Source organism: Herpailurus yagouaroundi, unplaced genomic scaffold, assembly GCF_014898765.1.
Source record: "Herpailurus yagouaroundi ecotype Mexico unplaced genomic scaffold, PumYag 142, whole genome shotgun sequence".
Lineage (NCBI taxonomy): Eukaryota > Metazoa > Chordata > Mammalia > Carnivora > Felidae > Herpailurus > Herpailurus yagouaroundi.
The window spans coordinates 25,527,586-25,538,981 of record NW_024412397.1 but is presented as its reverse complement, the minus strand read 5'-3'; the positions used below and the strand labels follow the sequence as shown (position 1 = coordinate 25,538,981).

The 11,396-nt window shown below is 42.3% G+C and overlaps 1 protein-coding gene across 5 annotated transcripts in view; it reads right to left on the bottom strand.

Moving 5' to 3' along the window:
• Positions 1 to 11,396, bottom strand: part of DYM (dymeclin) — a 360,650-nt gene that overhangs the window by 321,217 nt on the left and 28,037 nt on the right. The gene's annotated exons all lie outside the window — the stretch shown is intronic.

The window sequence follows — 11,396 nt, the reverse complement described above, 5'->3', positions numbered from 1 at the left end:
AAAATAAAATAAAATAAAATAAAATAAAATAAAATAAAATAAAATAAAATAAAATAAAATAAAATAAAATAAAATAAAATAAAATAAAGTAAAGTAAAGTAAAAATGAGCTTAAGTTAACTGTGTGTGCCAAAAGCCGCCTTCTTGCCTTGTTTGAGCGCCATCTAGTGGTTGGAAAACATAATACAATTTTCACAATGCAGTAAAGGTTTCTAAAGGTGATCTTTATAAAAGGACATTATGCAAGCACAAAGACAAGTATTACTATACTACGTGGCTGATCTAATTTTCTGAAACAACTGAACAATTAATTCAAAAGAGAGTATTCTCAAACTTTAGGAAATAGCAGTTATCGGAGAAACTGGTAATTCCTGTTGCTTTTTTTTCAGCCCTCAAATATTTTAGACTGTCCCAAGACAGAGCCTTTCCTCTTTTTTAAACTGATTGATATTTAATCCTTGAAAGAAGCAGAAAGTCAAACACTTTTACATGCTTTATGGTGTTTTATACCCCCCCCCCATACACACACACCAAAAAATCTAGAGGGCAGGTGTTACCATTTCCATTTTACAGAAGCTTCAAAAGTCCCAGTGAGATTAAGCAGCTTGCCTAAATTCACAAAACTAGTCAGTAGTGGAGCTGAGACAGTGGAACCAGACAAAGTTGGTCTGGCTCCAAAATCTATGCTCCCCCTATCATGCTTCACTGCCTCCATTCCTTACAGGTCACTCAAAAAGTCAGTGCACCTTTTCGGTAAAATGATTCTCATTCTTAATAAGTATACAAAAGCATGTGGACTCTTAAAATAAATAAATAGATAGATAGATAAATAAATAAACAAACAACCAAACAAACAAACAAACCAAAAACAGAAACAGAATCATAAACACAGAGAACAGGGGTACCTGGGTGATTCGGTCAGTTAAGCATCCACCCGAGTCTTGATTTCAGCTCAGGTCATAATATCACGGTTCATGAGTTCAAGCCCCAAGAGGGGCTCTGCACTAACAGCAAGGAGCCTGCTTGGAACTCTCTGTCTCCCTCTCTCTCTCTGCCCCTCCCCTGATCGTGCTTGCCTGCACTCTCTCTCTCAAAAATAAACATTTGAGGGGCGCCTGGGTGGCGCAGTCGGTTAAGCATCCGACTTCAGCTCAGGTCACGATCTCGCGGTCCGTGAGTTCGAGCCCCGCGTCAGGCTCTGGGCTGATGGCTCAGAACCTGGAGCCTGTTTCCGATTCTGTGTCTCCCTCTCTCTCTGCCCCTCCCCCGTTCATGCTCTGTCTCTCTCTGTCCCAAAAATAAATAAACGTTAAAAAAAAAATTAAAAAAAAAATGAACATTTGAAAGGAAGGGGAGGGGAGGAGGGGGAAGGAAGGAAGGAGGGAAGGAAAGGGAAGGGAAGGGAAGGGAAGGGAAGGGAAGGGAAGGAAAGGAAAGGAAAGGAAAGGAACCTGGTGGTTGCTAGGAGAGGGAGGTGGAGGAATGGAGGAAATAAGTGGAGGGGATTGAGAGGTTTAAACTTCCAGTCATAAAATAAGTCATGGGATGAAAAGTACAACAGAGAACACAATCAATAGTGCTGTAATGATGTTGTGTGGCAACTACACATTGTGGGGAGCACTGCACAATGCAGAAGGAGAATTGTTGAATCACTAGGTTGTCCACCTAAAACTAATAGAACCCTGCATGTCAAGCGTAATTCAATAAAAATTAAAATTAAAAAATAAGTGCACAAGCTGTCACTATATGGCTGAGCATTGCTCTCAAATCTAGAACTGTAAGCTCATTAAGTATTTATGTTCGAATCAAGTATCAATTTAAAACAAAAGAACTTTTAAAATATATCATTCTTTTTTATTTAAAAAAATGTTTTTCTTAATGTTTATTTACTTTTGAGAGAGAGACAGACAGACAGACAGCAGGAGTGGGGAAGGATATAGAGGAGTAGACAAAGAATCTGAAGCAGGCTCCAGGCTCTGAGGTGTCCACACAAAGCCCGATGTGGGGCTCGAACTCACAAACCGTGAGATCATGACCTGAGCTGAAGTCAGACGCTTAACAGGCTGAGCCACCCAGGCGCCCCTAAAATACATCATTCTATGCACTGTTCTGTTAGCTGGCTATGCCAGTTCCAGGAGGATGCGGTACTTTCCATTTCCTGCGTCGGCACAGACACTCAGACCTTCATCATGCGGTGGATCCATTACCGCAGCGCCTGGCATGTGGGTTTCCTGCCCTACTTTCTCTTCTTTCCTGCTCCTTCCAATCTACCATTCACCCTCCCTAACAAGTGATCTCCCTAAAACAATACTTTAGCCAAACCCACTCAACAAGAACCTACAATGCTAATCCTCAGCTTTTCAACAGGTGTGGCCCAAAGTAAGCACCCTTCTCCAGGCCACTAGACCCGGGCAGGCTTATGACTCTACCCTGCAACACCATGAATCATGTTGGGAAGCGTTTTTAGTGATCCGTAAAATCTGGTCCCCACCTATCACACTTGTGTCTCATGCCCTGCCAACACAAACTAGAAGAGTTAATGCAAGTCCTTCAGTCATGCTTTACTCACAGCACAAGAACCGCTTTCATCCATACGTACATGGCTATTCATTGTGGCACTCGCTTGCAATGTAATAACAAAACATTGGAAGCAATCCGAATGGTTAATGTATTTGGCTATATTAATTTTGGTATATTCAGGGCATATGCTATGCCCGCATCAAAAAGAATGAGGAAGCTAATATAGAGAAGGCTCTCCAAAATACAATCCAAAACCCCAAGGTACAGAAGTGCATGTAACATACGTTATTGTCTAAAACAAGGGGGATGTATGTGCATGCGTTTATAAATGCACGTGCTACGGTCTGAATGTTTGGATCCCCCTCCCATAATGCATATGTTGAAATCCTAACCCCAAAAAGGTGATGGGATTAGGCATGGGATCAGTTCCCATTATTAGAAAGGCCCCCACAGAGCCTGCTCACCCCTTCTACCACGTGAGGGCCAGAGAAGGTCCTGACTACACACCAGGAAGAGGGCCCTCACCCAGTCATGCTGATGTCACAGCCGCAGACTCCCGGCCGCTAGAACCGTGAGCAGAAAACTCCGCTTGTTCGTGAGCTCCCCAGTCCGGGGGGGGGGGGGGGGGGGTGGGTCTGTTACAGGGGCCTAAACGGACTAAGACAGCATGAGACGTCCTCTGAAAGCACATCTAAGAACACTTGGCAACATCGGCTGCCTCTGGGGAAGGCAACGGGACACACAACAGGATGGAGGAAGGGAGACTTCCCGCTTTGTAACCTTTTGTGTCTTTTGAATTTGGGACCTCAAGAACGTATTATCTTTTCAGACAAAAATAAATGATAATTTTTAAAGTTCCAGCTACAGGGGCGCCCGGGTGGCACATTCCAACCCCTCCAAAACACTTTCCAGAGTCCTGTAATCCTGACTATCCTACACAGCATCCATATACCTTCTAACATTGCACCTACCTGAAACATACATAACTGATCCTGTAACCGAATTATTTAAAAAACAAAACAAAACAAAGACACTGAAGAAGTAATACAGTGGACCCTGAACAATGCAGGGGGGTTAGGAGCACCGACCCCTGCACCGTGAAAAATCCACATATAACTTTTTTTTCCAAAATTTATTTATTTTGAGAAAGAGAGGGAGGGACAGGCAGAGAGAGAGAGAGAGAGAGAGAGAGAGAGAGAGAGAGAGAAATCCGAGCAGGCTCCACACTGGTACAGAGCCAGACACGGGGTTCAATTTCACAACCATGAGATCATGACCTGAGCTGAAATCAAGAGTTGGACGCTTAACCAACTGAAGCACCCAGGTGCCCCTGGCATGGGAACCACCACATATAACTTCTGACCCAAACTTAACCCCTAAGGGCCTACTATTGATCAGAAGCCTTACCAATAACACACAGTCTATTTACACGTATTTGTATGCTATATGTATTATATCCTATAGAAAGTCAGCTAGAGAAAAGACTATGCCATTAAAGAAAATCGTAAGAAACAGAAAACAGATTTACAGTACAGGGCTACATTTATCAGAAAAAAATCCACATACACGTGGACCCGCAGAGTTCAAATCTGTGCTGTTCAAGGGTCAACCGTAATTTCTGCTGAAGGACACAGTGACAGTCACAAGGTGAGGCAGTCAGAGTATCTAATAAAATGAAAGTCTGATCCCGGCCTTTATGATACAAATCTTTCAATCACATTAGGACAAAATCGAAACTGCTTTCTTTTTTACAAGACCCCTCAAATCTGCCAAGCCCCCGCCCCTCACTTCCAGTTCCACACATGGGGCCTCCCCTCTGCCCCTCCCCTACTGGGGCCAGCCCCTCCTATTCCCTAGGGCTCAGGAGGCCACTTAAGCATCTCTCCTTCTTCAGTTGCCTCCAGAAAGGGCTACTGGCTGAGGGCCACAGGGGTGGGAAGGAGACTTCCATGACATAGCCTTTGGTACCTTCTGGGATTTGAACCATGAGAATGAATTCCCTTTCAAAACATAAGTGCCACTTCTTCCCAGGAAATCTGTGACTCACCCTGTCCCGCTCTACCTCAGACCCTGAGACGCTGCTGCTGTGTTCATGCTCCACTGCACTCATGTGTTGGTTTACAGACAGATTATAAGCTCTTCGAGGGCAAGAGACGTTATCTAGTTCCTCATTATATCCCGAGATGTAAATGGATAAATTTAGCTTACAGGAGCGCCTGGGTGGCTCAGTTGGTCAAGCTCAGACTTCAGCTCAGGTCATGATCTCGCGGTCGGTGGGTTCAAGCCCCACGTCGGGCTCTGTGCTGACAGCTCGGAGCATGGAGCCTGCTTCGGATTCTGTGTCTCCCCCTCTACCCCTCCCCCGCTCATGCTCTGCCTCTCTCTCTCTCAAAAAACTAAAAAATACACATTTACAAAATTAATAATAGCTTATAAATAATGAAAGGTCATCTGGTCCAGTCACAAGGACGACACATATTAATTACAAATGTGTTCCCATATACCATACCCTCACGGGGGGATACTCGGATGCCCACAAACCAAAAAATAATAAGCACGGTTTTGTTTCTTGTTTTTGCTGCTATTATTTAGTATTTAGAAATATATAAAATCGGCCACACAAGCAATTTTAAATATTTTATTAAGAAAAAATAAACAGCATATTATTTAAACTCTACTCTTAAATTAATCTTGATTTTATTTCAGACTTTTGCTTCACAAGTAATTTTAATACAGTGAAAAGTTAAAAACTATTGAAGAATCTTAATAGGATTTTGCAACCATGCCTGGAAACTCAAACAAAATCTGATTACTCTAGTGCCAAAAATAATTTATAGTAAGCAAGAATTAGATTAGTCCTAAAGGCCTTACAGTGTCTTTAAAAAAAGGTAGACATCAATTTTTGGCTGCAAAAAATGGGCTGCACTTGAAAACCGCACATATGGATCCAAGAAATTCCAGGAGTGAGCAATCTAAAAACCAACTAAATTCAGAGTCTTCTCTGCAGAGATTCATCGTAGTGCTGAGTAATTCATACACTAGGTAATCCCATCTCTGACTCTGCCAATGAGGCGGCACCTGCTAGCTCAGGGCCTGCTCAATGTCAAGGCTCTACAGGTCACACATCAAACACCAGCACCGAGGGGCAGGGACAATACCAGCACAAAGGGGCAGAGGTACAATGCCACCAACGAAGCCTCCAGGACCATCCCACACACACACCTGCACGATGCCGCTTATTCACTTTACAACTTTTCACGCTTTCTAAGATTCCTATGTGCTTTTTCGTATAAACTAGGGTGAATTAAGAAAACGGAATGACATCAAAGAGAATAAATACGTGAGGACAGCAAAGGATCTTCGAGAAAGAGCAGTAATTAACAAAACTAACTATGAAGCCACAGTAATTCAAACCACGAAGCACCAGCAAAAATATGGCAAGCTTTAGAGGGTACAAAATAGACAAAAAGAACTAACGAATTCTTCGCATCACTATTCCTTAAGAAGTTCATCCTTCCCCCAGTGCTCCGAGGTGCCAGTTCTGCATAAATCAAACACGTGTCCGCATACGCACCCTTCTTCTTCTTCGATTATTAGGATTTGCTCTTTGCCGTTTTAAGTTTTAGAATCAGCTCATCAAAATCTCTCCACCTTATCCCCTCAGCCCCCATAAAAAGCTGTTGTGATTTTTTTTTTATTTTATTTATTTTTTTTTTAATTTTTTTTTCAACGTTTATTTATTTTTGGGACAGAGAGAGACAGAGCATGAACGGGGGAGGGGCAGAGAGAGAGGGGGACACAGAATCGGAAACAGGCTCCAGGCTCTGAGCCATCAGCCCAGAGCCTGACGCGGGGCTCGAACTCACGGACCGCGAGATCGTGACCTGGCTGAAGTCGGACGTTTAACCGGCTGCGCCACCCAGGCGCCCCAAAGCTGTTGTGATTTTTAACTGGAATCACCTTCTCTGTAGGTCCATTTGGGAAGAACTGACATTTTTACGGTAGTCTTCTTCATCTCTAAACATGGTATCTCTCTCCATTTAGTTAAGTCTTTTTCAATGCCTTTCAGAAGACACTAAAAACTGCGCTGTACCGTAGCTTACCCAAGTGAAAAGAAAACGTGTGTGACAGCAAATGACGAAGTCTCTCTATGCCCTTTTTCCTCTAAGTCTTATTTCAACACGAGCAGTGGCACTCAGTGAGAAACTCCTCATGGAGTAAGGAAACAGATTCATTTTCTTTTTTTTTAATTCAAGTTAGATAACATACAGTGTAGTCTTGGCTTCAGGAGTAGAACCCAGTGATTCAACTCTTACAAAGGACACCCCGTGCTCATCCCAACAAGTGCCCGCCTTAATGCCCGTCACCCCTTTAACCCATCCTCCCACCCACCCACACCAACCCCCAGTTTGTTCTCTGTAGTTACGAGTCTCTTCTGGTTTGCCTCCCTCTCTGTTTTTATCTTTTCTTTCCCTCCCGCTATGTCATCTGTTGTGTTTTTCAAATTCCACATATGAGTGAAATCACAGGATATCTGCCCTCCTCTGACTGACTTATTTCGCTCACATAATACGCTCTAGTTCCATCCACGTTGTTGTAAATGGCAAGATTTCATTCTTTTTGACTACCAAGGAGTGTTCCATTGTATAGATACACCACATCTTCTTTATCCACCCACCAGGTGATGGACATTTGGGCTCTTTCCATGCTTCGACTATTGTCAATAGTGCTGTTATAAATACTGGAGTGCATGTGCCCCTTCAAATCAGCACTCCTGTGTTCTTTGGATAAATATCTAGTAGTGCCACTGCTGGGTCGGAGGGTAGTTTTATTTTCAATTTTTTGAGGAACCGCCATACTGTTCTCCAGAGTGGCTGTACTAGTTTGCATCCCACCAGCAGTGCAAAAGGGTTCCTCTTTCTCCTCATCCTCGCCAACATCTGTTGTTTCCTGAGTCATTAATTTTAGCCATCCTGACAGGTGTGAGGTGGTATTCCATTGTGGTTTTATCTGTATTTATTTCCCTGATGATGAGTGATGTTGAGCATCTTTACATGTGTCTGTTAGCCATCCGGATGTCGTCTTTGGAAAAGTGTCTATTCGTGTCTTCTGCCAATCTCTTCGCTACATTATTTGGTTTTTGGGTGTTGAGCTTGGTAATTTCTTTATCGATTTTGGATATTAACCCTCGACCCGATAGGTCATTTGCAAATATCTTCTCCCATTCTGTCGGTTGCCTGTTAGTTTTGTTGATTGTGAAGGAAAACGGTTTCGTACTCTGCTGATGCTATAATTGTCTTCAGTTTGACGTCTCCCACCAAGCCACAGCTTCTTTAACTTTCTAAGGATCTCAGAAGCAGTACTAAGTACCCACTTCCTATAACATGCAACTAATCCATGCTATCACATGAAACCGTAAACTAAGTGAAACTTCCAAGGCCCAATCCAACTGTATCCAGAAACTAGAAATTGAACATTATTGCCAAAATATATAAATAGTTCACAAAAAGGAAATAGCAATAATCCTTACTCTTTGAACACATAAAAATACACATACCCTTGATCATTAAAGAAAGGCAGATTGGGGGTCCCTGGGAGGCTCGGTCGGTTAAGCGACCCTTGTCCTCGGCTCAGGTCATGATCTCATGGTTTGTGAGATCAAACCAAGCATCAGGCTCTGCTGACAGAGTGGAGACTGGTTGGGATTCTTGCTCTCCCTCTCTCTCTCTGCCCTTCTCCCACTCGTGCCCACACTCTCTCGCAAAATAAATAAATAAACTTAAAAAAAAAAGGCAAATTAAAACCATAAGGACCACAACATACATCCATAGATTTTTTTCTTTTTAATTCACCATCCAAAGGCAGAGAGACAGGCCTCCCAAGCCTGGGGTTGAGGGAGAGGGGAAATACTTATTTGTCACCGTTATCCTATTTTCATACTGAAAATTGGTGAAGGAAAGGAATTAAGTGTTTACCCTTATTTAATCATAGAGTAAAAACTGCATATAACTTAAAAGATGAAGGAGAGTTCTTCTTTACAGAAAAATTCCAGTTAATAAATACAAAAGAAAGAATCAAATTAAAAATATCACCATTTTGTAATTTCTTATGAAACAGGTGATTCAGACCAAAGTCATCAATGGAGGCTAAAACACACTCAAACCTCAAATCAATCTTAGCACGATAACTGATACAAAACCACAGTTTCTGCATCCTGATGTAGCACAATATCAAGTATATGGAATCACTTACACAGTACCCTTACCAAAACTGTTTAAGTTGCATCAAGCTATTAAATCTGACTTCCAGTTTACAAAACACACACACACACACACACACACACACACACACACACACACACAGAGTTACAAGATATGAGAAGCAATCAGGTAAATCCAGAAGGTGGAACATTCTACAGAAAAACACACCCAGTTTGTTGAAAAATTTAATAGCACAGGGGGAAAAAAATGTGGCAGGGGCTGGAAAGTGAATATGTCTATTATAAAGACATTTAAAGGGCATCTGGGTGGGTCAGTAGCTTAAGCATCTGACTCTTGGTTTCGCTCGGGTCATGATCTCACAGTTCGTGAGATCCAGCTGTCAGCGCAGAGCCTGCTTGGGATTCCCTCTCTCTCCACCCTTGCCCCGCTCATGCTCCCTCTCCCCCTCTCTCTAAAAATAAATAAATAAAGACATTTAAGAAATGTAACTGGGGTGCTGGAGTGGCTCAATGGGTTGAGCATCTGACTCTTGATTTCGGCTCAGGTCATGATCTCGCAGTTTTTGTGAGTTCAAGCACAGAGCCTGCTTGGGATTCTCTGGCTCCCCCTCTCCCTGCCCCTCCCCCACTCAAGCTGTCTCTGTCTCTTAAAAGAAATAAACTTAAAAAAAAGTTTTTTTCTCTCTCTCAAAAATAAACAAAAAAACTTTTTTTAATTTTAATGGCTGCAGGGTATCTACAGAAAATATTTAATCAGTTTTCTATTTGTGGATGTTGTTTTTAGGCTTCTGTCATAACAAATAATGCTGCACACATCACTTCCCCTGTGTACAAATACATCTCTAGTATAAATTCTGCAAAGTAGCATTGCTGGGTCAGAGTGTTCGTGTTTATAATTTTGACAGATCTTGCCAAACTGTTCCATGGAACTTGTGTCCATTTATACTCCTACAAGCAGGGCAAGAAGGTCTGTTTCCCCACCCTTTTGTCAATTTAATGCAATTTGAGACTCTTTGACTTGTGCCAATTTGACAGATGAAAACCAAGATCTCCTTTTTAACTTTATTATAAAAACTGATAGGCATATAATAACGTAGAGTGACTAGAATACTGAATACCCACATAGTCAATACCTACACAGGTTTAGTGTGACAGGCAGAATAGCAGCCCCCTAAAGATGTTCTAGTCCCTGGGATCTGTGAATGTTATGTCACAGCATATATCAATACCTCATTCCTTTTTATTTCTCAGTGATAGTCCGTTGCATGAATGTGCCATATTTGGCTTATCCATTCATAATTAATACCATTCTGATTGTTTCTGTATTTGCTTCACCCACTTTTTTCAAAGTATTTTAAAGTAAAATAAGGGCATTTTCTTCTATAACCGTAATACCATTATCAGACCCAACAAAATTAACAATAAATCCTCCTACCGAGTCCATATTGACATTTCTACAGTTGGCTTTATAATGTCTGTTAGAATTAGGAACTAAATAAGTTGCATTCGTTGCTTCTGGTAGTTACATTTCTTTCTTTCTTTTTAATTTTTTTTTAATGTTTATTTTTGAGAGAGAGGGATATAGAGTGCGTGCTCACGCACAAGCGGGGGAGGGACAGAGAGAAAGGGACACACAGAATCTGAAGCCGGCTCCAGGCTCTGAGCTGTCAGCACAGAGCACAACGAGGGGCTCGAACCCACAAACCGTGAGATCACGACCTGAGCTGAAGTCGATGCTTAACCAACTGAGCCACCCAGGCGCCGCCCTCAAACCACTTTATTTAAAAAAAACTTCTTTTAATGTTTATTTATTTTGAGAGAGAAAGAGAGAGAGACAGACACAAGAGAGTGAGCAGGGGAGGGGCAGAGAGAGGGTTGTTGGGGTTTTTTTTTTTCATTTTTTTCATTGTTTTTTTCAAGTTTATTTTCTGTAGCCATTTGAGTGAATAAGACAGTTGCATATAAGCACATGTTTACAAAATACATTTTACTTAACTGTACGGGAAAAAAAGCAAGGGATAGGAGCAAAAAAAGAAAAAGCAAGGCATGTACAGGATGCTGGCACTTGTGTTTAAACACTGTTGTAGGGGCGCCTGGGTGGCTCAGTCGGTTAAGCGTCCGACTTCGGCTCAGGTCATGATCTCGTGGTCCGGGAGTTCGAGCCCCGCATCGGGCTCCGTGCTGACGGCTCAGAGCCTGGAGCCTGTTTCAGATTCTGTGTGTCCCTCTCTGTCTGCCCCTCCCCTGCTCGCACTCTGTCTCTCTCAAAAATAAAACAAACGTTAAAAAAATTAAAAAAAAAAAAAATAATAAAAAAAAAAATAAACACTGTTGTAAAACTACATGAGACATATATGCTTAAATAACCTTGTATTATTCGAGAAGATTCAAAAGAAACTGCTATGAGGAATCACCTCCAGGGAAGGGAGGTGGCTGGGTGGAAGAAAGGAAAGAGAAAAACTTATTTTCCAACTTTCCATACCTTTTGGATTTTCTACGGGTACATGTATGACAGAGGATGGACAGACAGAACGTTAAAAACTTTCTTTTTTGAGGGGCGCCTGGGTGGCGCAGTCAGCTGGCGTCCGACTTCAGCCAGGTCACGATCTCGCGGTCCGTGAGTTTGAGCCCCGCGTCAGGCTCTGGGCTGATGGCTC